Below are 6,000 nucleotides of genomic sequence, written 5' to 3'. Positions count from 1 at the left end.
AGCTACCTTCGGTAGAAGTCGTGACAAACATACCCTCGTAAAACTATCCTACCGGTCCTCGACTTTGGCGATGTCATTTACAAAATAGCCTCCAACACTCTACTCAGCAAACTGGATCACAGTGCCATCCGTTTTGTCACCAAAGCCCCATATACCACCCACCACTGCAACCTGTATGCTCTCGTCGGCTGGCCCTTGCTACATATTTGTCGCCAGACCCACTGGCTAAAGGTCATCTACAAGTATTTGCTAAGTAAAGCTCCGCCTTTTCTCAGCTCACTGGTCACCATAGCAACACCCACCCATAGCACGCGCTCCAACAGGTATATCTCACTCGTGTTCCCCAAAGCCAACACCTGCTTTGGCCGCCTTTCCTTCCAGTTGGAGACTTTTATCTCCTTCACTAACTTTAAGCATCAGCTATTCGAGCAGCTCACTGATTTCTGCAGCTGTACACAGCCCATCTGAAATAGCCAATCCATATTGTTTTTATTTACTTTTCTGCTCTTTTGCACACCAGTATTTCTACTTGCACATCATCATCTGCACATCTATCACTCCAGTGTTAATTTTCTAAATTGTAATTACTTCGCTATGGCCTATTTATTGCTTATAGGTTTATAGGTTTTTCTATTGTTACTGACTGTACTTTGTTTATCCCATGTTGTTTTTTGTCGAACTGCTTTGCTTTATCTTGGCCAGTTCGCAGTTGTAAATGAGAGCTTGTTCTTAACTGGCCAACCTGGTTAAATAAAGGTGAAATAAAAGTAAATACAGGTCTTGGTAAACGTAGGCCGTTCAGAGCTCCGGTGTTAGCAGGTAGCTGCTGGAGTCTCTAGCCTACTGGGAGGACCACCACACTCCCACTGACAGGAGACACGACTAGCCGGTCAAGCGAAAGATCATGTGCCCAACCCTAAATGGATGATTGAACTTAAATCTGTGCACATTAACTGACTGCACTGCACCATAACTCCTTGAAACTTGGGGAGTCCAAGAGCCGATGGAAGTACTAGGCACAAAGGAGTTTATCTCACAGACACAAAGGGTCCTTACAGCCAAGAAATTCTATATTCAACATATTTACACACATAATATGAGGTTATTTTCATGACAATATTGTAAAGATAAGAAATATCCGTGGACCACTATCATTGCAGAATTACAATAAAATACTTTGCTTACTCATGTGTACAGTATGTGGGATATACTGTATGTTAAGAAGTGGCTTTATACATGTGTACACACACAACAATATTTCCTGTTTTGTAGACTTTGTGTGGAGGACCGGACACTAAGGCGTGGAAGAGCAGACAACGACAACATTGACTACTGCTTTGTTGCAGAGGGCAAACTAACTGTAAGTTTTTCCATCACCTTTTCACAGTCCTAAAAAAGGGAAGTAACACACCAATAGTGTTTGCCTGCCAAGAGCACTTAGGACCTCTGAACAGAGTGCCAGATGTAATTTACGAACCGATTACAAACCAATTTTACATGTACACTGAAGAAAAATGTAAAAACAACATGTAAAGTGTTGGTCCCATGTTTCATGAGCTGGAATAAAAGATCCCAGAAATGTTCCATATGCACAAAAAGCTTATTTCTCAAAAATGTTTAACACAATTGTGTTTACATCCTGGTTAGTGAGCATTTGTCATTTGCGAAGGTAATCCATCCACCTGACAGGTGTGGCATATCAAGAAGTTGATTAAACAGCATGATCATTACAGCACCTTGTGCTGGGGACAATAAATGGCCACTCTAAAATGTGAAGTTTTGTCACATAACACAATGCTACAGATGTCTCAAGATTTGAGGGAGCGTGCAATTGGCATGCGGACTGCAGGAATATCCACAAAACCTGTTGCCAGATAATTGAATGTTCATTTCTCTACCATAAGCCACCTACAATGTTATTTTAGATGCGAGCAGTTTGTGTGGGCGAGTGGTTTGCTGATGTCAACATTGTGAACAGAGTGCACCATGGTGGTGCTGGGGTTATGGTATGGGCAGGCATAAGCCTCGGACAATTGCGTTTTATCAATGGCAATTTGAATGCACAGAGATACCGTAACGAGGTCCTGAGGCCCATTGTCGTGCCATTCATCTGCCTCCATCACCTCATGTTTCAGCATGATAATGCACAGCCCCATGTCACAAGGATCTGTACACAATTTCTGGAAGCTAAAAATGTCCCAGTTCTTCCACGGCCTGCAAACTCACCAGACATGTGAGCATATTTGGGATGCTCTGGATCGACGTGTATGACACCGTGTTCCAGCTCCAGCCAATATCTGGCAACTTTGCACAGCCTCTGAAAAGGAGTGGGACAACATTCCACAGACCACAATCAACAGCCTGATCAACTATGCGAAGGAGATGTGTCGCGCTGCATGAGGCAAATGGTGGTCACACCAGATACTGACTGGTTTTCTGATCCACGCCCCTAATGTTTTTAAGGTATCTATGACCAACAGATGCATATCTGTATTCCCAGTCATGTGAAATCCATGGATCAGGGCTTAATGAATTAATAAAAAATTATTGATTTCCTTATATGAACTGTAACTCAGTAACAGCTTTGAAATTGGTTTGTTGCATGATGCTTTTATTTTTGTTTAGTATAGACTCTCATGAAAATGTCGGTAGAAAAATGGGAGATCCACATTAGGTGCAATGTGTGTGACAATTAACTATTGAAGTCTTCTTCATTAAAGTTGATGTTTACATACTGTATGTTCGTTTACAGCACCATTAGAGAAGAGGTTTATTTAGCAGGGCCTAAGTGTAGTGTTTAGGCAAGTGTTGTATATGCATGACTAACATCTGTTATATCTAATTCTGTCGAACTGCCTCTTCCGATCCAACTGCAAGGGTTTTTATCTTCCATGATAAAGGCTAAGACTAAGAGCACACAATTAATTGTAACTCCTACCTTAAACAAACTGCCATGCAAGAGTAGTTCAATCTCTTTGATTTACTCAACTCCTTCGTGGTTCGGTTGAGGTAGCACAACATCAATCATTTAAGGTCTCTTCCTAATTACGCCGGCTAAATTGTATTTCCAAATTGGACTTTTTAAGTTGTCTTTACTTTTCACAGGGAGTTCATTTCCCAAAGTTTGGATGCAGCCTTTTCCCATCTTGTTTTTAATAGCAGTCAGATACACTCTAAAAACACTATTTGTGTCTTTAATGGCTGAGCGGGCCAGGATGGAATTGACTGGAGTTGACGAGTTCTAAGAGAAGCTGTGGGGGGAGTTCGAGACGAGGGCTTTACCGTGACACTATAATGACAGGCAGCAGTGAGGTGAACTCATTTTTTATCAAGGGGGGAATAGGATGAGAAGGGAGGGTGGAGGGCAGAAAGAGAGGGAAGTCTCTTTAATTGAGTGTGAAAGCAGCTGGGTATTCCGAGCCATTTCCCGCCACAGCAGTGGTGCATTGGTGCTGCCCGTTTCCATATCATCCCAGCCCTAATCGCTCCCAGCCCCTGCTTCCTCTCTCTCGCCTCTCCTCTCCCGCCAGGATCCTTCGAAGCCTTGCCGAGGATTGTCTTACGCTTGATTTTGTTAGACCTAACAAGATTTCGCTAATTAAATCTCCTCATGGCTGGAGTCACCATCTCGCCTATCGTACAGAGCGATTGTTTGTATAGATCTTTTTAGACAAATAAACATTTTCATTCTGAAGGCAGGGGGAGAGGAGAGGAGGGGGGTGTTGACGGGATGAGGCCTGTGTTGCTCTTTCCGCTCCTCCTATTTTGCGCCAAGCTGCTTGACTGCATTTCTGATAGTCCTTATAGGCTTTTACCTAGGATTCAGTGTGAGAGAAGAGGCAGCCATCCGCACCAGGTACCACTGTCTCTCCTCAGTGGAATGGCAGCCATGAGATGATAGCACAGATAGAACAATGAGCCAGATGTTTCACCGGTTGTATACATCTGAAGCATCCGGTTGGCATTTCCACTCACCACCAAATGGCAATGAGAAGAAGCCCAGTGGCCGGTAGTGGGAAGAGATGGAGCGAGATGGATTTTGGGCGACATTCTGCACATTTTCTCTGTTCCCAAAACTATACTCAACAAAAATATAAACGCAACATCAAATAAAATAAAATTGTGTTTGTCACATGTGCAGAATACAACAGGTGTTGGTAGACCTTCCTGTGAAATGCTTACTTACAGTGCCTTGCGAAAGTATTCGGCCCCCTTGAACTTTGTGACCTTTTGCCACATTTCAGGCTTCAAACATAAAGATATAAAACTGTATTTTTTGTGAAGAATCAACAAGTGGGACACAATCATGAAGTGGAACGACATTTATTGGATATTTCAAACTTTTTTAACAAATCAAAAACTGAAAAATTGGGCGTGCAAAATTATTCTATGGATATCTATGGATTTCACATGAATGGGAATACAGATATGCATCTGTTGGTCACAGATACCTTAAAAAAATGGGCCTCACATTGGGCCTCAGGACCTCATCATGGTTTATTTGTGCATTCAATTTGCCTTAAATAAAATGCAATTGTGTTCATTGTCATTAGCTTACGCCTGCCCCTACCATAACCCCACCGCCACCATTGGGCACTCTGTTCACAACGGTGACATCAGCAAGCCGCTCACCCACACGACGCCATAAATATGGTCTGCGGTTGGGAGGCCAGTTGGATGTACTGCGAAATTCTCTAAAACGACGTTGGAAGCTGCTTATGGTAGAAAAAAATGAACATTCAATTATCTGGCAACAGCTCTGGTGGACATTCCTGCAGTCAGCATGCCAATTGCACGCTCCCTCAAAACTGTGCACAACATTTTAGAGAAATAAGGTTTTTGTGCGTATGGAACATTTCAGTTCATGAAACATGGGACCAACAGTTCTCATGTTGCGTTTAGATTTTTGTCTGTATAGAATCTGTTACGAATCTGTTTACAGAGTGGACTACATTTTGTAGACTTTACTCTTTGCCAAAAGTTTAAAAAAAAATACATTGTTTAGAAGGAGTGCAAGGGGCGAAATGAGTTATTGCACACGTGTACTTCACAAAGTAGGCTTTCCCTAACATAAATATGAAAATACATGCTAGAACACACCAATAGGATCTCGCTAGCTCATGCTTGGCTCTGCCCACCTCCTTGCTTGTTCTGCCCACTATGATTAATTTGCTCCCATTGTAAATGACAGGCTGTGGTTTATCTTGGGTTAGTTATAAAAAATATTTGATGATAGGCTCTTATGAACCCTGTCAATGGCTTTCTAGCTCTTTCCATTCCTTCACATCAACATGTTATTTTATCGATAAATGGGCAGCGAACATGCAGCTTTACTATCCTGATTAGCACAGCCGTTCACCCAATCCACACCGGTCTGAATGGCTTATTAGAAAACCTTTTGACATTGATATATGCTTTCATATGCACATATAGTATGACCAATTCTAAGATGGATAGATGCATAAGAATACAAATATTGTCTTCCTCTCCTGTAGTTCCCTTTGTTGTCATTCCTAACAAGGAAACAGCCTGTAAAACTACATGCAATAAAAAGGGGTTTCAGTAACCAAAATGTCCCTATCAGTCCCAGTGTATATCTCAAGAAGTCTCCCTGCATTGTATAGCACTGTGTTGTGGTGTTCTAGGGGAAGTGTCACCGGGTGGGCCCAGGTCTAAACATAGGCGATGCCTGGAAGGAGCCTTGAGAGCGTTGTTGACAGCAGCCATTTGTCCTGCTATTGTGGATTCCCCCCCAGGAGACTCTCCCCGACTATTGTGGGAGCAGACCTCCTGTTTCCCGCTTAGGCCCTGCACACCCAGTGCCAGGCCTCGCAGTCTCTCTAGCCAAAGGCTCCATTGTAACCCCCTTCCACCTCCTACCTCTAGTCTCCTCTTCCCCTCCATGCCTGCATCACCCTAACTCCCTCTTTGGTTTGGTTCTATCCAGACCCCTGCCACCTCTTTCACCATTGTGGGTGGTGTGGGCAGGCTGCCCGGTCC

General features: G+C 43.1%; 1 protein-coding gene across 1 annotated transcript in view; it reads left to right on the top strand.

The window, feature by feature from the left end:
• The first annotated feature begins 1,270 nt into the window (after positions 1-1,270).
• The window catches only part of LOC124017336, a 110,910-nt gene continuing 106,180 nt past the window's right edge, over positions 1,271-6,000 (top strand). The window contains exon 1 of the mRNA XM_046332589.1: positions 1,271-1,360. The gene's annotated coding sequence lies outside the window, so the exon portion shown is untranslated. The remainder of the gene's footprint in view (positions 1,361-6,000) is intronic.

The sequence above is a fragment of the Oncorhynchus gorbuscha genome, unplaced genomic scaffold (assembly GCF_021184085.1).
Source record: "Oncorhynchus gorbuscha isolate QuinsamMale2020 ecotype Even-year unplaced genomic scaffold, OgorEven_v1.0 Un_scaffold_19:::fragment_2:::debris, whole genome shotgun sequence".
Taxonomy (NCBI): Eukaryota; Metazoa; Chordata; class Actinopteri; order Salmoniformes; family Salmonidae; genus Oncorhynchus; species Oncorhynchus gorbuscha.
Note: the sequence above shows the minus strand (reverse complement) of the source record. Positions and strands in the feature narration are given on the sequence as shown.